Genomic DNA, 26001 nt, shown 5'->3' with positions numbered 1-26001 from the left:
CTTCAACTGAAAATCTCATATACGTTTGGTGACAACATCGCCCCACATTCCCGCTCATACTGCAACGAAGCCCATCTGTCCCCTCTACACTTTCCTAATCTGAACATCCCAACTCCTCCACCTCCTCCGGCTCTCCCCCCCCCCTCCACCAACCGATCTCTTCTTCTCCGCAATGCCCCTTCTAATTTCGTCTGTTTCCATCCTATCCCACCCCTCCTCTCTGTCTGGCAAACCTTCGGATCTTTTCTTATTTCCTCCCACCACGCGCCCATGACACAAAACCCTCCCTTACTGAGAGCTGATCCCCCCAAAAACCGCCTAAATTCTGCCCTCCCCTCCTCCTCCTCCAACCATCCTACCTTCATCCTCCACATCCCCGGGCCCTTCCCCCCCTATCCCCGTCCCTACCTCGCCCAGAGAAAGCAATGATCTGAAAAATCCACCGCTTTCTGTCGCAACTTCCCTCCCCCCTCCCTCTCTCGTACCATGATGCGATCTATACGGCTCCTGCAAGACCCTCTCCTAAAAGTAAACTGCCTTTCCTCCCCTCCCCCCAAATCCACAAACCCTGCCCCTCCTAATCCATTCCAACAACTCCCCATCGTACCCCACTCGTCTGGCGCGTGCTCCGCTATCCTCCTCCTGCCCTATTGTATTGAAATCCCCCCCCCACACTACCTGACGATCCGTGTACAGGTACAGTTTAATTTCCTGAAACAACCCCTTTCTGTCCCGTTTTGTCTGTGGCCCGTAAGTATTTATCAACCGCACCCTCCTACCCTTCAAATCCCCATCCACTACCAACCCTCTCCCCCCCTTTAACTCCACCACCCTCTCTACCTGCACCTCCCTCGACTTAAACAAAATAGCCATCCCTCCATATTCCTCCCTCGCTAGCGCCCACACCGAATGGCCCCACTTCCATTCTCTTTTCGCCCAATTCATCCCCCTCACCGTCCTCACCCGCGTTTCTTGCAGGAAAATACAGTCCACCAGCTCCTTGCGCAACCCATCGTACGCCAGCACTCGCGCCTTCTCAGATCGAATACTAGCCACATTCAACGTAGCTACCTTCCAAAAACAATCCCCATCATCATGTTCTCCGTTTCTTCTGCCCCTCCTTCCCTCTTCCTATCCCTTCCCGTTTTGCCACCCACCCATCTCTCCAGCCCTCCCCTTCCCGACCCTCTTCACCCCACCCTCCCACACCCTTCCCCCGCTCCCTCTCCCTCCACCTCAATCTCCCGCTCTCGCCTCACCTCTTCAATCTCCTGCCCCCGACTCACCTCCATCTCGTCCTCCGTTCTCCTCTCTCCCCATCCTCCTCCACCTCCCTCTCTCGACTCACCGCCAGTCCTCGGTCCTCCTCATCCCTCACCCCCTCTTCCCCACTGCCTCCTCCTGCCCTTGCCCTTTCTCCTCCTCTCCCCTGGAACCCCCTACACCGCTCCCGAACCTTCTGCTTATCTCCCCCCTTCCCTGTTATCCCCCACCTTCTTGCTCCCCCCTTTCTTCCTCTTTCCCAACACCAATTCCCACTCCCTCCCTCTCCCTCCCCAAGCTCCACTGCCACCTCAATCCCCTCATTTCCTCTCCCTCCCTCCACCCCTCCCTCTCACCCTCTCTCCCATCCTCTCCCAAACCGCCTTACCTCCTCCCCCCTCCCCTCTTGCCTCCCCACCCTGACCCCTCCTCGGGCATCTACTATAAGGGTGCCCTAACTCCCCACACAAGTTACAGCGTATTCTATCACATTCCCCCCGTCACATGTCCTTGCCCCCCACACCTCATGCACGTCTGAGTAGTGCAATTCATCGCCAAGTGCCTAAAGGACCCACACCTAAAGCATTGGCGTGGCTGGCCCTTATAGAAGCACTGCACCCTGTCTCGTCCGATATAGGCTGCAGCCGGGATGTGCTTGGGAATCGCCCCCTCCCTCCGCAACCTCACCTTTGCCCCCCAGGGCCCCTGCCCCACACCCTGCTGGGATCAGCAACTTCTCAGCGGACTCACCACCTCCGCATGTCTGTTCAGCCAATAGGTGAGGTCCGCCACTCCCAACGACTCGTTCCGAACCAGGATCGTGACTTGGACCTCTTCCTGAAGGCTGATTGGAATTACCCTGAACCCTTCCCATTCCACCCGCCCCTAGCCGCCTCATACTTCTTCCAAAATTCAGTCAAACCACCACACGTCAAAAAGCTCACATCAAACTCTGAACTATTGACGGGGTGTATACAGGCGAACAAGTCTTCCGGGATAAAAACCCATCTGGAGATCTTAATCAGCACCTCCCCTCTGGAAGGGCCCGACCCCTTCCCCACCCACTTTATCTGCACCACATTCCGCCTCTTCCCTCCCTGCCCTCCCCCACCCCTTCCCTCTGCTCCTCCCCTCCCACCCCCAAATCCCCCAAAACACCTCCCACCACCTTGCCCTGCCCCTCCCCCCCACAATCTGAGCAAACGTCCTCCCACCATTCTGCCAACCTCTCCCCGCCCCTTCCCTTCCCATCCCACCCAACATAGTAATCCGGAGAAACCTCTCCGATCTGTTGAAAGGAAAAGTCGCCCCCCCCCCCCCTCCCCTGGAGGGGAGGGTCTCGGCTTTCTTAGCCAACCCTGTGGATCTCCTGCCTGCCTGCAGGGAAGGAAAACCCTTTAAGACTTCCATAGCGGGCGCCCCCCGGTGGCCACATGCGGTATTGCTCCCGGTCAACACTTGCTTAAATTTTGCAAAGAGCCATCGAGAGCACCGGGGATGCTCCGCCGACCCCTCCCGTTCTGTTGCCACGCGACCAAGGGGTGTGACGTCTCGTTGGTTAACGGTACACAGGCGGCACAGTGTCGAAGGAAAGGCGATTACAGTGTGCCATGGAGCAACGCAAAAGTAAGACTTTAACCTTATGTGAAAGAATAGAAGTGCTGAAGAAATTAAAAACCGGGCAGAGCCAGGCATCTATTGCCCGAGAATTATGGCGTGTGAACCCAGTCAAATTTCGCGAATCTTAAAGCGGGGAACACCAGCTCTGGGAGGACTGGCGAAGCAACAGAAACCCACAACGGAAACGTAAGCGGGCGGGAAAGGCTGAGGAGGTTGAGGAGGCTCTCCTTCGGTGGTTTTCCCAGTGTCAGGAGCAGACAGTTTCCTGTAAGCGGTCCGCTGCTCATGGAGAAAGCTGGCCAGTTAGCTGGCTGTCTTGGGCCTAAATGACTTCAAAGCCACTGTCGGGTGGCTGGAAAGGTGGAAAAGAAGGAACAATATCACATTTAAGAAGCAGCACGGTGAGAGGCAGGATGCTGATGACTCGGGGGCTGAAAATTGGGTGGTTGTCGGTCCTTCCTTCCATCATGAACGAGTATGCACCTCGGGACATTTTCAACGCCGATGAAACCGGCCTCTATGGCGGGCCATTCCTGATGGCACACTGGCATTCAAGCAGGCCACACCTACGGGAAGCAAAGCGTCCAAGGAACGACTGACCATCCTCCTATGCTGCAATATGGATGGGGGTGAGAAGCTGGAACCCCTGGTCATCGGGAAGAGCAAGCAGCCCCGTTGCTTCAAGAACGTGAAGCGGCTCCCTGTGTCATACCGGGCGAATGCCAATTCGTGGATGACTGGGGACCTTTGGAAGCAGTGGCTAAAGGATTTAAACACCAGAATGAGGGCACAGAAGCGTCCCATTTTGCTGCTCTGCGACAATTCTGCTGCTCACAATGCTCCTGCCAGGCTGTCTCATGTTAAGCTGGTCTTCCTGCCTCCAAACACTACCTCGCTGATCCAACCATTGGATCAGGGCATCATAGCCAATTTTAAAGCCCATTATCGTGCTCTTCTTCTAAGGCGTCTGATGGGCCTTATGGACGGACAGACTGGTGATAACAAACGTGCCATTGAACTGGCTCGTTCTCTGTCCCTGTTGGATTCCCTGCACCTGCAGAAAGAAGCCTGGAATCGGGTCACCACAGGCAACCATCATCAAATGCTACAGGCGGGCACGCTTTTTCAAGGATGCGGGCAGGGACCAAACGGATGCAGCCATGGCCAGCGTGGCTGCTGACATCCCAGCCGGTGTTAGCAATGAGCAGTTCCAACGATACGTAGCTGTCGATTGCAGTATACAGACAGCCGGTGACAGCACGGATGTCGAGCTCTGAGCCTGCAAGCAGGCAACGGCCACCGATGAAGCAAGCGATCAGATGAGCAGCGAGGGCACTGATCCAACAACCTCCTGCCACTTTCGCTACAGCACTGGAGGGTCTCAGCACCATTAGGGCCTACCTGGAGAACACTGGGTGTCAGAGCTATGAACGATTTTACCGTCTGGCAGATTAATCTACGAAAACCCAAAGACACCGTAGTGTGCAGAGGACTATCACTGACTATTTTAAGAAAGCCAAATACCAGAGACTGTATTGAGTGTACATTAATAACAGTAATGTTCATATGTTTATCAGATGTCAAGCTTCTTTGGCTCACAACGGTTAAGCGCACGCTCCTGTTAACTGCATCTATTTCTTCGGTCCCAGGCCCTTGCACTTAAGCGGATTGCACTGTACTTATATGTGATACCTATAAAATTAGAAAATGAATGGTATAAAAAAACAAAACTTAAAGGGTTGCATATGCGTTTGCATATCAAGAGGTGCTTAGATGGCAATTCTGGCAATATCAATTAAGGCTGGTGCTGGGCTGGATTGCATGGTCTGAGTGCCACATATAGCGATCCAGTTTAGGATGGGCTGGAGAGAGCCTTTGCCAGAAACTCCAGTTATCTGGAACGATGGGAACACTGCAAGGCAGGCTCTTACAGTCTGTGTCCCGCAAGTGACAAGACAGATTCAGATAGGATTTGATGGCAAGCTCCAGTAGCTGGAACATAAGGATAGAGCCGGGCGGACTTCTACAATCTATGTCTCAGAAGCAACAAAGAAAGACCATGATCAAGTATATAATATCACGTTCATTGTTGATTTAATCTAGAATTGAGAATGAATGTCACTGTTGGGCAGACTGGATGGACCATTCAGGTCTTTTACCTGCCATCACTTACTCTCAAACATATAAACGGCGAGTGACCGTACTCACTCGCAAATGCGCAGTAGAGACTTCCCTCTCTGCTCCGCCCCCGCGTCAATACGTGATGACGGAGGCGGGACAGAGAGGGAAGTCTCTACTGGCATGCTGCAGACGTCGGAACCGCTCCCCCTCCCCTCCATCTGGCCCGAGCACTGTGAACTTACATCACCACGCAGCAGCAGGCACATCAGCAAAGCTGCCGTCGGGCTTCCTTCTCTGACATTGTCCCGCCCTCGCCGACGTTACGTCACACGAGGGCGGGACACAGGCAGAGAAGGAAGCCCGCCCTGACGGCCAGCTTTGCTGATGTGCCTGCTGCTGCGTGCTAATGTAAGTTTACAGTGCTGCTCGAGCCGGGTGTAGGGGCGGCGACTCCGGGGGAAGCGGGGCAGGGAAGCATCGACCTCAGGAGGGGGGGGGGGCTCGGACCCCCCCCCCCCCCCATTCCAAATGTAGCCCGTTTTCACGGGCTCAACGGCTAGTGTTACTATAAAATACAGTATGGAACAGAACAGGCAGAAGTGGGTATTTCCAAAATAAAAGTACTAGGGGGCACGCAATGAAGATACTATGTAGTAAATTTAAAACAAACTGGAGAAAATACTTCTTCACTCAACGTGTAATTAAATTTTGGAATTCACTGTCAGAATGTGGTAAAAGCAGTTAGATTAGCAGGGTTTTAAAAAGGCTTGGATAATTTTCTAAAAGAAAAATCTATAAGCCATTATTAAGATGGCCTTGGGAAAATCCACTGCTAATTTCTAGGATAAGTAGCATAAAATTTGTTTTACTGATCTGGGATCATGCCTGGTACTTGTGACCTGGATTGGCCAATGGGGAAAAAAAAAAAAAAAAAAAAAAGATATTGGGCTTGATGGACCTTCGGTCTGTCCCAGTAAGGCAACATTTATGTTCTTATATGTGGGTGAAGTAGGTTTTTGGTGGGTTTTGGGGAGTTCCCACTTTCCACCACAAGTATAACAGTTTTGAGTGGGTAGGGGCCTGGGTCCCCTTCTCTACAGTATACCGACCAATGGGCTACTCCAGAGAGATGCTTGCTGCTCTCAAAGGACTAGCTATAACATCTGAAGCTGTCATAGAGGCTGGAATGTACTATTTCTTTCACATCTTTGGGGGGTAGGAGGGGGGTCAGTGGGTAAAGAAAGGGGGGGTAGGTCTTAATCCCTCCAGTGGTCACCTGGTCACTAGGGCACCTTTTTGTGACTTATGATTGAAACATGTCTAGACCAAAACATTGTAACTTTTAAACAGACAGTTTTGCTTTGTTCCACTGTGGTAGAAAAATGTCCAAGATCTGGGAACATCAAAATTCCACCCCCAACACATCTCTGAGATGCCCCCTTATGATATGGATGAACCGCTTAGAAAATGTTTTGAAAAATAGCGATTTCGACATTTTGGCAAAAAAAAAAAAAACAAAAGTACACATTTTTCTATTTCGAAAATGAGGCCTCAAATCAGGAATGGATGCTGTTGAAAAATACCATTTTGGAAGCCAAGACCAGATGTATTCCAAGTATTAATAAAGGTGGAAAGAACAAATAACAGCCATCATGGTTAAAGGGAGAAGTGAAAGAGGCTATTAAAGCCAAAAGAACATCCTTCAAAAATGGAAAAAAAGAGTCCGAAAAAAAATATGAAGCAACATAAGAACTGGCAAGTTCAATGCAAAGCACGGATTAAAAAAGGCTAAAAGATAATACAAAGAAAAACTTACCACAGAAGCAAAAACCCATAATAACAACTTTCTCAGGTATATCAGAAGCAGAAAGCCTGTGATGACTCCCGTGAATCATCAAGGAGAAAAGAGGCACTCAGGAAGACACGGCCATAGCAGAAGATAATTCACTCTCTTCAGTCTTTACCGAAAGAAAATGAGAGATCTACTTTATCAGATATGGCTTTTCAAGGGTGACAATGTGTAGGAACCTGAACGAAATCTATACCAATCTGTCATTAAAATTGTCCAAATTATCTTGGAATTGGACGGTGGCCAATGTAACATCAATTTTTTAAAGGGTTTTCAAGGGTGATCCAGAACTTACAGACAGTACAACTCACCTCAGTGCCGGGCACATTAGTGGAACCTATTAATACAAGAAAAAAGTTACTGACCACATAGACAAACAGTGTCAACATGGATTCAGCCAAGGGAAACCCTAATCATATTTGAGCCATTTCTTTGAAGGCCACGAATAAGCATGTGGATATAAAGATAAGCCAGCTGATGTAGTGTATCTAAATTTTCATAAAACGTTTGACAAATTTGCTCATGAAAGACTCCTGAGAAATTAACAAGTCACTGGAAATGAGGAATGTTCTGTTGTGGATTAAAAGCATGGAAGGGCATTTCGATATGACATATGAACACACTACCAAGAGCTGTAAAACAACATGACCACCTAACCTTCCGGAAACTCCTAAAAACTAACCTGTTCAATAAAGGCATACCCAACGATCCAGCGGAAGGAGTGGCCTAGTGGTTAGGGTGGTGGACTTTGGTCCTGGGGAACTGAGGAACTGAGTTCGATTCCCGGCACAGGCAGCTCCTTGTGACTCTGGGCAAGTCACTTAACCCTCCATTGCCTTGCAGCATAGAGCCTGCCATGAGTGGGAAAGCGCGGGGTCCCAAATGTAACAAAAAAAACCCAAACTTAAATGCCTAATTATGCAACACAACCAAAAACCAAAGCTCATACTGGGCATAACTCTTCCTCTTATGATTCCCAATGTATCTGTCACACATGAACTTTATTCTACCATAACCTCACTCTGTATTTGTTCATACCAGTATTGGCGATCACCTCTACGGTACTATGTAAGCCACACTAAGCCTACAAATAGGTGGGAAATGTGGGATACAAATTTAACAAATAAATAAATAAATCAAGTCAGATTTTTGGACATTTGCGCTAAATGTCCGAACTTCGAAAAAGAAATATAGTTATTTCGAACCAGCCAAACGTTGTTTTTTTTTTTTTGTGAAAATAGCCACATGCTAGATGGTTTTGTGCTCTGTGAGTTGATCTTTTTAGTCCAATTAAAAAAAACATCCAAGTGCAAAGCATACAAAATCAAGCCACTGGGATATAGGAGGACCCAGCAATCAGCCTTATTCATTCTAATAACAGGTCTAAATCAAAACATTAAATCCCAGCCCTGAAACTACCCCAACACCCCCCCCCCCCCCCCCCCCATCCACCACCTTTATGATTTGGATGCACTGCAGATGAATTGCACAAATAAGATGTCTGCAAATAGGTTTTTAACATATCAATGTGGACATTTTTGAGAAGAAATACGTACAAATGCCGCTTTAATAAACTTTCAGGATGTTTTTCTCATTCAAATGATGGCAGATAAAGACCTGTACAGCCCATCCAGTCTGCTCAACAAGATAAACTCATAGCATAAGCTATCATGTGTGGAGGTTGAACAGGTAGATGTGAAGCGTCTGTTACGTTTTCCAAAATACTAGGACTAGGGGGCATGCGATGAAGCTACAATGTACCAAACTTAACAACGAATCAGAGAAAAATTTTCTTCACTCAACGTGTAATTAAACTCTGGAATTCGTTGCCAGAGAATGTGGTAAAGGTAGTTAGCTTAGGGGAGTTTTAAAAAGGTTTGGACGGCTTCCTAAAAGTCCATAGACCGTTATTAAATGGACTTGGGGAAAATCCTCTATTTCTGGGATAAGCAGTATAAATGTTTTGTACTTTTTTTGGGATCTTACCAGTTATTTGTGACCTGGATTGGCCATGGTTGGAAACAGGATGTTGGGCTTGATGGACCTTTGGTCTTTCCCAGTATGGCAATACTTATGTACTTAAATACTACATATGCATACTTGATCTTGATTTGTCCTTGTCATTTTCAGGGCACAGACCATAGAAGTCTGCCCGGCACTGGCCTTGTTCTCCAGCTAATGAAGCTGAACCTGCTAGCCATCATCAAAGACAGAGCATAAAAGTCTACCCAGCACTGACTTTGCTTCCCAATCCACTAGTGCTGCATCTAATCACCGCTAAGCTTGTTTGGTTCCATGCCTTCTATACAGGATTCCTTTGTGTTTATCCCAAACATTTTGAATTTGCTTACCCTTTTCATCTCCACCACCTCCCGTGGAAGGGAATTCCAGGTATCTAGCACCCCTCTCTGTAAAAAAAAAAAAAAGGACTTCCTGACATTCTTCCCAAGTCAACCCCCCTGCAATCTCAACTCGTGTCCTCTAGTTCTACCACTTTTTCATCTCTGGAAATGTTTATTTCTAGATTAATACCTTCAAATATTTTAATGTCTGTATCATATCAATTCTGTTCTCCTTTCCTCCAGGCATGCTCATGTCCTCAAGTCTATCCTCATGTGTCTTGTGATGCAAACCCCATACATTTTTGTCAATTTCCTCTGAACCACTTCAATTCTTTTTATGTCCTTAGCAAGATATGGTCTCCAAAACTGAACACAATATTTCAAGTGGGGCCTCAACATCTCCTTATTCTGTTGGCTATATCCCTCTATGTGCAACCTAGCATCCTTATGGCCATGGTCACAGCCTCTGTCACATTGTTTCATCACCTTGAGATCCTCAGACATTATCACCCCAAGTACCTCACCTGAGCTGTGCTTATCAATCTCTCTCTCCTAAGCGGTACATCTCCTTTGGATTTCTGCACCCTTAGTGTATCACTTTGCACTTCATTTCCAAGATATTTTTATTGATTTTTGGATTTTACAAGTAATAATATTGGTATTCACTCTATGGCATCCACAAAAAGGAAAACTTTTACTTGTAACCCTCAGGAATGTCTCTCACAAATATATTAACAGAATCATCCTCAGTACCAACCCCTGAGGTACTTAACTACTCACCTTCCTTTCTCAGAGTAGATTCCATTTACCACCACCCTCTGTCAGTTTCCAATCCAATTCACTACTTTGGGTCCTAAGTTCAGCCCTCTCAATTTATTCATGAGTCTTCTGTAAGGAACCATATCAAAGGCTTTCCTGAAATCCTACTAGATTATATCTAGCACATGTCCTTTATCCAGTTCTTTGGTAAAGAAATCAATCAGATTTGTCTAGCAGTATTTTTCTTTGGTAAAGCCATGTTGCCTCGGATCCTGAAACCCATTGGATTCTAGAAAGTAACTATCTTTCCTTCAACAGCAAATTCATTATTTTTTCAACCACTGACGTAGGTTTACCAGCTTGCAGTTTCTCACTTCTTCCCTTTCGCTGCTGTCATGAAGAGGGACCACATCTGCTCGCCTCCAATCACCACAGAAACTCTGTCTCTAAAGATTATTAGATAGATACATCCCAAGATACTGAGGAAGCCCCGTCAAGATTTCTCTGGGCTTCCTCAGTATCTTGGGATGTATCTCATTCAGCCCCATTGATTTGAACAGTTTCAGATTTTTCAAGTTCTTTATAAATGCTTTCATCCATGAACGGTTCAATATCCACCCAATTCCCAGATATACCATGGGCAGCAGTACTTCTCCAGGATTTTCTTCGATGAGCACCAAAGAGAAGTATTTGTTTAGTACGTTTGCTTTATCCTCATGACACTCCACACAGCCATTCTAAGCATCTTTCAGTCTTACAATTCCATTCCTAGCTTTTCTCCTTTCCCAAATATATCTGAAAAGTTGTCACCTCTATTTATATATTAGCCATTTTTTTCTTCCACCTGTGCTTTCTCTAGTTGTATTTCCTCTCTTCTCTTCTTCGAGTTTAATGCGGTAATCTTTTCCATGCTCCTCTTGTTGCATTCTGTATTTTTTGAATGCAGCCTCTTTTTGCCTTTATTAGGAACTAGTTAATGGATAGAAAACAGAGGGTAGGGGTTAAATTGATATTTCTCTCCGTAGAGGAAGGTGAATCTATTCTGGGACTGGTGCTATTTAACGTAATTATAAATGATATAGAAATGGAAACGATGAGTGAGGTGATTAAAATTGCAAAAGATCTAAAACTATTCCAAGTTTTTAAAATGCTTGTAAACTATGAACAATTGCAGAAAGGACTTTAGGATACTGGAATGGGCATCCAACGGCAGATTAAATTTAATGTGGACAATTGCAAAGTGAAGCACATTGGGAAAAATAATCCAAGTCATAGTTATCTAATACAAGGTTTCACCTTAGGAATCAGCACCCAAGAAAAGATATGGGTGTCAAATATGCTGAAATCTTCCACCCAGAGTGCAGTGGCAGACAAAAAAATCAAAGAAAATGCTATGAATTATTAGAAAAGGGATAGAAAATAAGAAAGAATAATAGAATGCTTCTCTATTGCTCCACAGTACAACCTGATCTTGAGTATTGTGTGCAATTCTAGTTGCCGCATCTCAAAAAAGATAAGCGGAATTAGAAAAGATTCAAAGAAAGGCAGCCAAACTGATGAAAGGGATGGAACTCCTCTCATATGAGGAAAACAACGAGGTTAGGGCTCTCCAGCTTGGAAAAGACATGACTGAGCAGGATATGGCTAGAGGTCTACAAAATCTTGACTGGTGTATAACAGGTAAATGTAAATCAATTGCTTATTCCTTCAGGAAGTACTAAAGCTAGGGGACATACAATGAAATTACATGGTAAAACTTCTAAAAAGTATTTCCTCCTATTAAATTTTAACTCAATGAATAGTAAAGCTTTGGAACTCGTTACCAGAGGATGTGGTTTAGCAACAGAGGGGAAACAGATGATGAGAAAAGAAAACAAGATGATTTCCGAGGAAGATAACTTGCTGAAGCTATGTTAAGAATTGTTTGAAAAAAAGATATATAAGTAGCTGTATCAGAGAATTACTTCGGAGAGACAGTTTCAGATATACTATGTATAGCAGAGCTGTTCTCCCATGAGAAAATATTAATTGTATCTGTATTTGGTAAGTAATAAAAATTGCTTTCTCATATGTGGCCTTGGCCTTTTATCACTCCAAATTGTGGGTGGCTGGTACATAATAATTTGGGGTGGTGGAAAAAAGATTAAAATAACAGTCACCTGAAGGGATAGTATCACCTTGAAGAGTCCTAACCTCTTTAGCCTCTCCTCATACGCAAGGAGTTCCATCCCCTTTATCATTTTATTAGCTCTTCTTTTAACCTTTTCCAATTCCACTATACAATTTTTGAGATACAGCCACCAGAACTGAACACAATATTCAAAGTGTGGTTGCACACAGAGCAATACAGAAGCATTATAGTATTTTCAGTCTTATTCACCATCCATTTCCTAATAATTCCTAGCATCCTGTTTGCTTTTTTGGCCACTGCCACAAACTGAGCAGAAAATTTCAGCGTATTATCTACACCACCACCTAGATCTTTTTCTTGAGTGCTGACCCCCAAGGTGGAACCTAGCATCAGTTAAAACTATGATTCGGATTATTCTTTCCAATGTACATCATCTTGCATTTGCCCACATTAAATTTAATCTGCCATTTGGATGCCCATTCTTCCAATTTCCTAAGGTCTTCCTGCAATATTTCACAGTCTGCACGTGCTTTAACAACCTTGAACAGTTTTGTGTCATCTGCAAATTTAATCACCTCACTCGTTGTTACGATTTCCATATCATTTATAAATGTTAAATAGCACCGGTCCCAGTACAGATCCCTGCGGAACTCCATTGTTTCATCCTCCTCCATTGAGAGAAATGACGATTTAAACCTAACCTCTCTGTTTTCTGTCCCAATTCCTAATCCACACCAAAACCTTGCATCCTATCTCATGACTCTAATTTTCTCAGGAGTCTCTCATGAGGAACTTTCAAAAGCTTTCTGAAAATCTAGACACACTATATCAACCGGCTCCACGTGTTTATTCACACCTTCAAAGAAATGAAGCAAATTGGTGAGGAAAGACTTCCCTTGGCTTAACCCATGCTGACTCTATCCCATTAAAAAATGTTTGTCTATGTGTTCTGGCCTGGAGTTAATAATTATTTCCATTATTGTAAACTTAATATTTTATGCTTCAGAAAGTACTTTCTCACTGGGAAAAGGAGAATTATGCTGTTTATTTCTAGACTATAAGGAAAATTCTATTTCCCCAATCTTTCGTCTGGAAGTAGGAGGAAGTGGGAGGACTTCCTAGGCTACCCACTGCTGAGGACACAGGGACATTGTATATATGCATCTTTTAAAGCTTTCAATACAACTGATTTAATGGAACATGGTTATAAGATGTTATTTCATTGGTACTTATCTCTAAGCACAAGTTATATATGGGACCAGGATGGGATTTGGAGAGTGTGTGGGACATAAAGGCATGTTCTCCCACATTTGGTGGCATTCGCATAAGGCTAAGAATTACTGGGGGACTAAGGCACAACTTTTACATGATATTTTATGCCAACATACCCTTGATAAGTATATCTTCTAGTTGAAAGTTCCTCCTCTGGGTACGGAAGAGGGGGCACAGAAGCTGGTGGCCATTGTGGCCACAGAGGCTCAAGTGAGTTTAGCATCGCACTGGAAGCAATTGAGATGCTTCTAAAGAAAAAAACTTATTGAAAATAGATCTCATTTACTGTACTTGATGACTAAACTGACTGATACGAAAATGAAAGGACACTATGGTGCTCATTTTCAAAGCACTTACAAAGTTATTAGTAACCTAAATAACTGTTCTGCCTCCAGGCAGAGGAGGAGTATTGTATATATTTGAGTATTATCTGTATTGAACTACATTGTAACATAGTAACATAGTAGATGACGGCAGAAAAAGACCTGCATGGTCCATCCAGTCTGCCCAACAAGATAAACTTATATGTGCTACTTTTGTGTATACCTTACTTTGATTTGTATCTGTCATTTTCAGGGCACAGACCGTATAAGTCTGCCCAGCACTATCCTCGCCTCCCAACCACCAGCCTCACCTCCCACCACCAGCTCTGCCACCTAATCTCAGCTAAGCTTCTGAGGATCCATTCCCTTGGAACAGGATTCCTTTATGTTTATCCCACGCATGTTTGAATTCCGTTACCGTTTTCCACTCCACCACCTCCCACGGGAGAGCATTCCAAGCATCCACCACTCTCTCCGTGAAAAAATACTTCCTGACATTTTTCTTGAGTCTACCTCCCTTCAATCTCATATCGTGCCCTCTAGTTCTACCGCCTTCCCATCTACGGAAAAGGTTCGTTTGCATATTAATACCTTTCAGGTATTTGAACGTCTGTATCACCCCTGTTTCTCCTTTCCTCCAGGGTATACATTGTGAGCACTCTGGAGGGCTGGTACGAGGGAAAGGGGATAGTGGTTCTTTCAGCCGGCATCATCCCCGGTCATTCAGCCCAGCTAGGAGAGCAGGGCGCCCTCTAGGGATCAAACTGCCAGGGAAAGCTGTAATGCAGGAGAAAAACTACACTCCCCAGAAGCCAGTGCAGGGTCAGCTGAACTCTCAGGAGGGGGAGGGTGGAATGACTGATTGGGAGATGAGGTCTGATCCTGGAGATGGGGAACAGCTGGTGGAGCTTGGGGAGGAGGAGGAGATGGAGTGGAATAAAGAAGAGGTAGAAGGAGAAGGTAAAGGGGAATGTATGGAGGTGGGTGGTTTGGCTCTAACCCGTACAGACAGGGTGAGAGCTTTTGTGGCCTCAGCATTGCCCCGGTTGTGGAGTTGGGGGAAGCTGGGAGCAAAGCAGTGGGGGAGTAACTGGAAAGCACAACTTGCTACCATATTGGCTGTTCCCAAGAGGTAGTGCTGTGGATGGGGGGGGAAGGGTTTTAAATCAGAAAGGCATGCGCATTTTGGGGAACTTGAAACTGTAGGAGGTGAGAGAGGAGGTGGTTCCAGCTAAATCTCCAAAACTATCTGCGGTGAAGATAGTGTGGCTGGAGGTTTGGGAGGGAGAATTTAAAACAAAAGCCTGTAATGGAAAATGGATTAAAGTTTGCTAATAGTTGGAGGTGTTTAGACAAGGCTGACATCTGTAACAATAAAGAACTTGGATTGCTCTTACTGCGGGAGTGGGACTGATTTTCTCAGCAGCTGGCAAGGTGGAGAGAGAGAGCGAGCAAAAGTGCGGTGGCTGGCTAGGAAAGCAGACGGAAGCCAGTGAAAGCTAAGCAGGGTCAACCCCGGCTCCACCTGGAAGGGGACCTGGTTACAAAGTGGTGGCAGTGGTGGGATCATCTGAACGACCGCCGGATAAAGAAGCGTGCATTACTCCGAGTTCGGTAAGCATATACGGGACTCGGGTAACCAGGAGGAGGGGGATATAGAGGGCCAGAGCTGTGGTAATACCGCACTTGGAGAGTGTTCTTTGTCATTCCCTTTCTCTCAGGTACCGGTGGCTAAGACGACATGGAGTCAAAGAAGCTGCTGTCTTTTATGGCCCACCAGTTCCAAAAGCAGCAGGAAATGGCTCAGAGACTTCTGGAGGATTTCCTTGGCTGCTTCTCGAGCACAGATACAAACCGGTGCTGGAGGTGGTGCAGGAATTGTTATGGGCAGTACCCCTACCGAGGAAGGAGAGTACTTCGTTGGAGTCTACAGCTACTGGAGCTGTGCCTGGAAGCATGGAGCCTGGACGGGTTAATTGGCTGCCTGGGGCAAATTTACAGAGCAGGACGACATAGAGGATTATCTGGGGACTTTTGAGAGGGTAGCATTGGCGGCTGCCTGGCCTCAAGAGCAATGGACCATTAGACTGGCTCCCGCCCTGTCTGGGGAAGCCCTGGCAGCTTTTCGGAGCCTGTTGCCAGGGGACGTGGTGGATTATCAGAAGCTGAAAACGGCTATTTTGGACCGGTATGGGGTAAGCAGACAAACTTATCGCAGGCGCTTTCGGAGTTGGAGGTGGAGGGAGGGGGAGACTCCGAAGGCCTTGGCTCAAAAGCTGATGGACTTGGCTACCAAATGGTTAGAACCTGATAAGAGGGCAGTGACTCAGTTGATGCAGGATCTGGTGCTGGAGCAGTTTTTAGAGGCTCTACCGGACAGTATCAGGGTTAATTTGATCAGGAAGGGATGTGAGACTCTGGAAGAAGCTATCAAAGGCTTTGAATACTTCCTGGAGTCACAATACTCAGAGGGGGGAGAGGGGGTCTGGCGGGGTGGTCGGGGTAAAATGTTCAAAGGATCTGGGTGGAGGGAGGAAGGTCCTAAGGAGGATGATAGAATGTGCTACCGATGTAGGCAGTCGGGACATGTGAGGAGAGATTGTAGGGCCAAGTTGGGGCTCATATCTCAGGTAACCCCCTCTAAGGAACCCCAGTTTACGCATTGGGTTAAGATAGGAGGGGTCCCGGTGGAAGGACTATTAGACTCAGGGGCAGACCAGACAATGTGCTCCCAGAGGTTGTGGGGGCAGATTGCCCGGAAAGGGGGTCAGCAGGGTAGGAAGGGAGACTGGTCCGTGGCTATTCAGTGCATACACGGGGCTTCCTCAAGGTATCCGGTCCGGTTAGTAGACATACAGGACCAGGATGGCCTTCATTGTGTGTGGGTGGCTGTACTTCCTAGGCTACCTCAGGATCTAATTTTGGGACGAGATTGGGCTCCATTCACATACTGCCTTGGGGGGTAAGCAAGCCTTGGTATCTACCTGGGCCCAGGAGAGGCAGGAGAAGGAGCAGGAACTGTCCCTGGCACAAGTATTTCCCTTCCAGGGAGAGGTTATGGGGCGGCCAGGGAAGACAAGGAAAGGCTCTCAACAAAAGAAACAAGGTCAGGAGCAAAGGCGGCAGCATTGCCAAGAGCTCCTTCATCAGGGGAGGTTCCCAGGGGATACGGAACAGGTGTTAGAGAGATTCCCTGATTTTTCCAAAGAGCAAAAAGATGACCAGACATTGCAATGTGTGTGGGAGCGGGTAGATCAGGAGGGAGAAACCAGCTTCCCTCGGTTTGTTAGTGACAAGGGGTTGCTATATCGGCTGTCCTGTTTAGAAGAGGGGAAGGAACCTCAGAAACAGTTAGTAGTACCGAAGGGGTTCAGGGACCTGGTGTTGCGGGTATCCCATGATCATATCTTGGGGGGACATAAGGGGGCTCAGAATACGCTACGGCAGGTATTAAACAGATTTTACTGGCCCGGGGTGTATAAAGAGGTGGAACAATTTTGCAGCTCCTGTAGTCAGTGTCAGAGGGTATCGGAGCAAATACCGAGCAGAGTGCCCCTACGACCCCTTCCCCGTATAGGGACTTCCTATTACCCGTATGGCCTATGGATAAGTCCCGAAGGGGGTATTCCTATATTCTAGTGATCATGGATATGGCCACAAGGTATCCCTGGGCCGTGCCGCTTCGTTCCACCTCAGCTAAAGTTATTGCGGCCCAGCTAATTCGGATCTTTTGTGAGGTGGGGTTTCCTAGGGAAATGATTACCGACCGGGGGACCAATTTCATGTCACGAACCCTGGCCAGGTGTGGGAGGCCTTCGGGATACAGCATATTCGGACCGCAGCTTACCACCCTCAGACTAATGGCCTGGTGGAGAGGTTCAATAAAACCTTGAAGATGTTGTTGAGGAAAGGGTTAGGGTCCTCCCATGAGGAATGGGATCTATTGTTACCATTTGTTTTGTATATGTGCAGGGAGAATGTTCAGGCCTCTCTGGGTGTCTCGCCATTTGAATTGATGTATGGGAGATCACCCCGGGGAGTGTTGGACGTGTTAAGTGAGCAGTGGGTTCCTCCGGAAGAGGAGGATCGTGATGTAGTGAACTATCTAGTGAAGCTGAAGGAACGGTTGCATAAATTGAGCCGCGGGGCTCAGCAACACTGGGAAAGGAGTCAGGATTACCAGAAAGCCTATTATGACCGGAAAGGGGTGGAGAGGGCATTGGAGGTGGGGGACAAAGTGTTGATCATGGTTTCAGACTCACCTCATAAGTTCACGGGACGCTGGAAGGGTCCTGCTGTCATAGAAAAAAAGTTAGGTCCAGTCACCTACTTAGTAAGGAATGAGCAAGGCCGGGAGCAGACCTATCATATTAATGTGCTTAAACCTTGGCAGGAGAGAAGGGGACTATTTGGTCAGTCTAGGATAGAAGCTGAGGAAGAATTAGGACCACAGATCATGGATATTTTTAAGGCAGGAGAACCGCAGATTGCGACTACATTGCCAGGGAGTCAGCAGAAAGAGGTTCAGGCACTTGTGGAGGAGTTTCGGGATGTCCTGACTCCTTGCCCAGGGGAAACCCACCTTATCATGCATGATATCATCTCGGAGCCGGGCCGGGTGGTCAGACAGAGACCTTACCGTCTCTCACCCCCAAAGAAACAAGAGGTGGTCCGACAGGTACAGCAGATGCTGGATTTTGGGGTCATTGAGGAATCTGTCAGTCCATGGTCGAGTCCTGTGGTGTTAGTGCCCAAGTCCGATGGTACGTGGCGGTTTTGCATCGACTTTAGACAAGTTAATGCGCTGTCAGATTCCGATGCCTATCCAATGCCACGTATCGATGAACTATTGGATCGGTTGGGTACTGCCCGATATCTGTCCACCCTGGACTTGACCAAAGGGTATTGGCAGATCCCTCTGACTCAGGAGGCCAAGCCTAAGACAGCCTTCTCTACACCCATGGGGCTCTATCAATTTAAACATATGCCGTTTGGTCTTAATTCCGCAGCAGCTTCCTGCCAGCGGTTGTTAGATCAGGTTTTAAGACCACATCAGCAATATGCGGTGGCTTACCTGGACGATGTTATCATTCAGAGTGAGGATTGGCCCTCTCATATGATAAGAGTGAGGGCGGTATTAGAGGCTTTCCGTCAAGCAGGTTTGACTTTGAACCCTCAAAAGTGTTGCTTTGGGCAGGTGAAGGTTAAATATCTGGGATACCGGGTGGGGAATGGGCAGATAACTCCGCTCTGGGATAAGGTAGCGAGTATCCGGGACTTTCCCTGCCCCAAAAATAAGAAACACTTAAGGAGCTTTTTGGGCCTAGTGGGGTACTATAGGAGGTTCATACCCCACTTTGCCTCCATTGCTACACCGCTCACTAATAAACTTCAGAAGGGGTCCCCCAACAGTCTACGATGGGAGGAGGGAGGGCTTCGGGTGTTGAATGAATTGAGATTGGCCCTGTGTCAGGAACCCCTGCTGAGAGCCTTGGATTTTGATAAGCCCTTTGAACTGCAAGCTGATGTCTCGGGGGTAGGTTTGGGGGCTGTGTTGTCTCAGGTACACGAGGGACAGGAACATTCCCTGATGTATCTGAGCCGGAAACTGCTCCCCCATGAGGTCCGGTACTCGACCATAGAGAGAGAATGTTTAGCGATAAAATGGGCAGTGCAGATGTGCCATTACTATTTAGATGGGCGTAAATTTACTCTGGTTACTGATCATGCGCCTTTGAGGTGGTTAGGCCAGATGAAAAATAGTAATGGTCGTCTCACAAGGTGGTATCTGGCATTACAGCCCTATCAATTCAAGGTGGAGCATAGATCAGGCAAATTTCTGACAAACGCAGATGTTCTTTCTCGAAACGCCAGTGCAGGACAGGAGAAGACTGGCAATCTTTTGAGCAGGGGGGGTGTGTGAGCACTCTGGAGGGCTGGTACGAGGGAAAGGGGATAGTGGTTCTTTCAGCCGGCATCATCCCCGGTCATTCAGCCCAGCTAGGAGAGCAGGGCGCCCTCTAGGGATCAAACTGCCAGGGAAAGCTGTAATGCAGGAGAAAAACTACACTCCCCAGAAGCCAGTGCAGGGTCAGCTGAACTCTCAGGAGGGGGAGGGTGGAATGACTGATTGGGAGATGAGGTCTGATCCTGGAGATGGGGAACAGCTGGTGAAGCTTGGGGAGGAGGAGGAGATGGAGTGGAATAAAGAAGAGGTAGAAGGAGAAGGTAAAGGGGAATGTATGGAGGTGGGTGGTTTGGCTCTAACCCGTGCAGACAGGGTGAGAGCTTTTGTGGCCTCAGCATTGCCCCGGTTGTGGAGTTGGGGGAAGCTGGGAGCAAAGCAGTAGGGGAGCAACTGGAAAGCACAACTTGCTACCATATTGGCTGTTCCCAAGAGGTAGTGCTGTGGAAGGGGGGGAAGGGTTTTAAATCAGAAAGGAATGCGCATTTTGGGGAACTTAAAACTGTAGGAGGTGAGAGAGGAGGTGGTTCCAGCTAAATCTCCAAAACTATCTGCGGTGAAGATAGTGTGGCTGGAGGTTTGGGAGGGACAATTTAAAATGAAAGCCTGTAATGGAAAATGGATTAAAGTTTGCTGATAGTTGGAGGTGTTTAGACAAGGCTGACATCTGTAACAATAAAGAACTTGGATTGCTCTTACTGCGGGAGTGGGACTGATTTTCTCAGCAGCTGTCAAGGTGGAGAGAGAGAGAGAGAGCAAAAGTGCGGTGGCTGGCTAGGAAAGCAGACGGAAGCCAGTGAAAGCTAAGCAGGGTCAACCCCGGCTCCCACCTGGAAGGGAGACCTGGTTACAACATGTTCAGGTCAGCAAGTCTCTCCTCATACGTCTTGTAACACAAATCCTGTACCATTCTCGTAGCTTTTCTTTGCACCGCTTCAATTCTTTTTACATCCTTAGCAAGATACGGCCTCCAGAATTGAACACAATACTCCAGATGGGGCCTCAACAACGACTTATACAGGGGCATTAAAACCTCTTTTCTTCTGCTGGTTACTCCCCTTTCTATACAGCCTAGCAACCTTCTACTTACAGCCACTGCCTTGTCACACTGTTTTGTCGCCTTCAGATCCTCAGATACTAACACCCCAAGATCCCTCTCCCCGTCCGTACCTATCAGACTCTCCCCGCCTAACACATACGTCTCCCGTGGATTTCTACTCCCTAAGTGCATCACTTTGCATTTCTTTGCATTGAATTTTAATTGCCAAACCTTAGACCATTCTTCTAGCTTCCGCAGATCCTTTTTTATGTTTTCCACTCCCTCCCGGATGTCCACTCTGTTACAAATCTTAGTATCATCCGCAAAAAGGCAAACTTTACCTTCTAACCCTTCAGCAATGTCACTCACAAATATATTGAACAGAATCGGTCCTAGCACCGATCCCTGAGGCACTCCACTATTCACCTTTCCCTCCTCCGAGCGAATTCCATTTACCACCAACCTCTGGCATCTGTCCGTCAACCAGTTCCTAATCCAGTTCACCACTTCGGGTCCTATCTTCAGCCCATCCAGTTTGTTCAAGAGCCTCCTGTGGGGAACCGTGTCAAAAGCCTTGCTGAAAACTAGGTAGATTACGTCTATATCACATCCCTGATTTAATTCTCCAGTCACCCAGTCAAAGAATTCAATGAGATTCGTTTGGCACGATTTCCCTTTGGTAAAACCATGTTGTCTCAGATCTTGCAACTTATTAGCTTCCAGGAAATTCACTATCCTTTCCTTCAGCATCGCTTCCATTACTTTTCCAATAATCGAAGCTTCTGTGTAATAGATAGTACTGTGTACTGGGGTTCCCCCCCCCCCCCCCCAATAGTCTGCAGCATCCTGTGACCGACTCCTTGTGAGTCTTCCTTATTGGCTGTTAGCTCTGAGCTAAAGCCAGCCCCCCCTCTCTGCCCCTGCGAGCTGTGTGAGAGAGCCCAGTCTTGCTTGCATGCTTTGTGATCAGCAGCTGTTCTAGGGATGATCCCGCCTTAATCTGCTGTAATTCCATCAAGATTTTTCACCAGTTCCCCAAGTCATTCCCCATTTATTTTCCCTGAGTTTCTCCCCCTTATTCTCCTTCGAGTGCTACAGCTTTTCCTCTCAGCCAGGCTGAGGTTCTGGCCATCTCCTTGCCTCTGGAGTAGCTAGATACAGACTATGTCAGAAGGCAAAAACTCTCTTCTAAGTAACTAAACTGTAAGTTGGATTTTCTTTGTTTATTCTTAATACAATAAAGAAGATTTGCGTAAGAACTCAGAGTGTACTGGTAAAGCTTCTACTTGGAGATGGTTAAGCTGGCTGTTGAAGCTACTCTATACTGTGCCTAGAACAGTACAGTAACTTTGAAAGACTATATGCTTTGAAAATGAACCTCCACGAGTGCCTTTTTGACTGATTGGAAGCCTTATCACCTCTAGAGAGGTCTCCCAATATAAAGGCTAAATATGGAAAGTTTACACTCTTACTGACCTTCATTGCCTACCTGGTATTTATTTATTGGGATTTATTAACAGCCTTTATAAACAGATTCATCCAAGGTGGTGTACAGTAGGTACAGTTTAACATAAACCTTACAATTTTGTTAACATAATAGTAAACATGACCAAATGTGAACATAAATACAATAAATGAGGTAAACCTGGAAATATGTCAGTACAATACGAACAATAACATAATAGACAGCATGGAAGAATATTCAAACAACAGATATAATATGATGTCAGCATAACACTGATGAAACACCTATAATAAATAAATAAATAAATAAATAAGCAAGCAATAGAATAGAACATTCAAATAACATAGATATGATGCTAATGCTTTTCTATGTAGTTGAGGAGCCAAGTGCAGAAATATAGATAGGGCAAGATCGGTAGTACAGAGTCAATTGGGATAAACAATTGGGTGGCTAAACTCAAGGCAAAATCTTTGTATAGTTAAACAAGGTCTAAGGAACTGGTCTAAGATACATCTTAGTTCAGCAAGCTAGCCCAGGTATGGAGTGAGTATATAGTCAGTCACCATATGTATTAAATGCTTGTGAGAACAGCCAGGCTTTCACCTGCTTCCTGAAGTAGACATAGTCTCAAGTTAGACATAGCCCCTCTGGAAAAATGTTCCAGAGTATGGGGCTACTCATGAGAAGGCTTGCTGGTAGGTATCACATCATACAATTGCTTCTGATGAGGGTACTGTAGGGGTCTTTTCCTGCTCTCTCACCGTTGCTGGTCAGAGGCCTGGTAAACCTGAACCAACTTTTCTGATCTAATAGGGATTCTGCGGCTGAGGCCTAAATACATCAGAAACCAGCTTTCTACAGAGGAAAAATACTTCTTGGCTGCTGCTGACTTCATCCAAGGACATGCATTTTACTTTACCCTAGCCTTCATCTTATCTCCTGAAAAGGTGCATAGGATGGTGGCTCACAGATACAGAGTCCCTGGGAGCATCTGTGAACCATGGAGAGGAGTTGGTACATCAGGCTTGTGACTTTGCTGGAATTACAAGGCCTCTCAATGTCATGACAGTGAATTCTGCTGGACAGAAGTACACAGTCTGTGACTGGTCCATACGACCAAGAGGGATGCTAATATTAGACAAGAGAGATAGAGGAGAAGAGAAGATTTGATGGTGAATCGATCTTTCTCTGAGGAGATCGAGAGGTTGATCTGCCCCAAACACCTGTGAATTATAATTCCTTGTGCTAACAGCTGACAAGGTCAACTTCAGAAGCAGCTTCTTGACTTTCCCAAAGACTGAGTAACCAGCTGCAGAGAGCAGGGACTCTGCACTATTCCTTATCTATCACAGCTCACAGGTAATCTGCATGAGCCTAGAAGTCGATTTGTCGCCCCCTTGGACTGAACCTACAGGACCTCAAGGGTGATCTTGCAGGAATTTTCTTATAGCTCAAGGTTAGCTTGCATCTTTGCCTGCAAATGATTGATTATAACAGGACCTGTGGTTATTAGCCTAATACTGCTGTTATTAGTAATCTTTTCTCAGGATATTATAGTTGTATAATTACTCATATAGAGATAGATATGTAATAATCAGTATATTTGGTAGTGTACATAGTACAATTTTTGTTTCATTTTGCTTGGCTACATTGCGATTTATTTTTATATATAATAAATATTTCCATTTTGGCATTATTCCTTTCACTGGAAATCAGCCTTACACGAACCTAAAGGCCAATTAGGTACTGACCATCCCCTTTGTGCTAAACAAGTCCAGAGTAATTACTGCATAAGTGATTTTCTGTTACCTAAGTACCTTTACAGTACATATAGTGATGCTCTTTGAGAGGACCTTAGAGGTCTCAAAGATGTGTAGAGGGCTAACTTCTTCTTTAAGTACTCTGGCCCATTTTGTCTTGGGACCTTGAAAATTATTCAATAGCTGGTTATCTGCACAGTTTATAGATTTTTTTTTTTTTTTTGGGGGGGGGGGGTTCAGGGAGGAGGAGAGAGGTTATAAAAAGAAAGGAATTGGACATTTTATTTTCATGAATGAAATCGCTTTATTGTTTGTATGGAGAAAGAACTAATTTCAATAAAAACTATTTTAAAAAGAAACATTTGTTTGCCTCCCTGCTCAGAGTTGAAGGAACGAAACAAGATAAGCTTGTGGTTGTAGTTTTTTTTTGTTATAAACAGAAAAAGCCCAAATAGAAGACTATTATCTATAAAATAGACTTCATTCTTTTGTCTAACAAGAGAAAGAATGTTCTGTATTTCTCTCTCGGATTGCAAAACCCAATAAAAGACTAGCATTGGTACTGTCTGTACTCTTCTCTTTTTGATTTTTCAGATTAACAGTAGTTTTTTCAGTTGCACTTTGATACTTCATCTCCTTTCCAGTCCATGGCTTGCCATTCTATGATTCTTAATTCCTCATCAAAGCAATTTTTTTATGTCTTGACCTGAAGGCCTTGACCACTTCTCTTATTACTCCTTATACCCCAACCCACCCTTTGCCCATCGCCTGTCTCTCCTCCCTGTCCACTGATCCCATATAGAGTGTACCCATTATTCAACATTTTTCTCTGTCACCCCCACTCTGTGGAATTCCCTGTCTACTGCACGCCGTACTGAGCAGTCTTATTTCAAAATGTAAGGACCCACCTATTTTCCTTTGCCTTTGAACATCTAGGGGATAGGACTGCCTAGCAGTAATGTGTAGTTTGTTGGTACTGTATATGATTTTAACTTTTTTATTATTATTCTTTTACTTTTCCCACTGTCCTCTTGATTTTATGTAGTTCCTTTCATTTCCCTATGATTTTATTGTAAGCCACTTGGAGTTTTTTTGAAAAGTAGTATATCAAATGCAAAATAAACTAAACTAAAGGCAGCTGGTAAGACCTGAAGCAAATTGCAAATACAAGCAAACACTCAAATGTCACTGAGCTGTAGGTAGCACTGTATCAAAAAATGGAACAAAAGTCTTCAAGTGTGATGTGAGACACTTATCGACTGTTTATTAGTTGAAATTATTGCTGCTCAAGGAGGTGCCACCAGTTACTGAATTGAAGGTCCATATACTTTTTCACATAAAGATACTTACCGTTTATTTATATACTACATCATCCAATAGATCAGGTTCAATGTGACTAACAACTTATTGTAATTAACAGTACAAAATGTGATGCAGGATAGTATACATTAAGTAGTAATAACAAAGCAAATGAGGGTTGAGTATTATAACATGTTAATATAGAAATTAGATACAAAAAGGTAATTTATAGTCATGCATGTATAATAACAATTAGAATGGAACTGAGAAATTAGAATAATTGTAAAATTAGGGGTTTAAATTATAATCATCCATGAGAAATTGCTTAAACGGAGAGGCTTTAAGGTATTTCCGGAATATCAAATAATTAGGTTCCCATCTGATGAATTTCATGAGGGAATTCCACCATTTGTTACAGAGGTAAGGGAATCCTGACATGTGAATGGACTTGTAGATCACCCTTTTGCAACTGGGATAATGGAGGGTTAGATTATCTCATGAACTAGGGAGAGCGTTGTGAAGGGGGAGATCAATTCAAGGTTACATATAATCAGGGGTTAAGCCATATAGAGTTTTGAAAACAAATGTACATAGTTTGAATGTTATTCTGGCTTTGAATAGGAGCCAGTGTAACTTTATAAGTAAAGGGGCTGCACTTTCGAATCTCGTAGCCTTGTAGACAAATCTGGCTGCTAAATTATCAGCTGTCTGCTGTTTTTACAAATAAGATTCCTTACAGACAGCATAAATGGCATTGCAATAATCGAAGTGTGATAACAGTAATGTTTGTACT

At 45.5% G+C, this 26001-nt stretch overlaps 1 protein-coding gene across 1 annotated transcript in view; it reads right to left on the bottom strand.

Annotated features, from left to right (window-relative positions):
- NBEA (neurobeachin) overlaps positions 1-26001 on the bottom strand; it is a 1994973-nt gene that overhangs the window by 1478653 nt on the left and 490319 nt on the right.

Source organism: Microcaecilia unicolor, chromosome 4 (assembly GCF_901765095.1).
Source record: "Microcaecilia unicolor chromosome 4, aMicUni1.1, whole genome shotgun sequence".
NCBI classification, from domain to species: Eukaryota; Metazoa; Chordata; class Amphibia; order Gymnophiona; family Siphonopidae; genus Microcaecilia; species Microcaecilia unicolor.
This window is presented reverse-complemented; position numbering and strand designations above follow the sequence as displayed.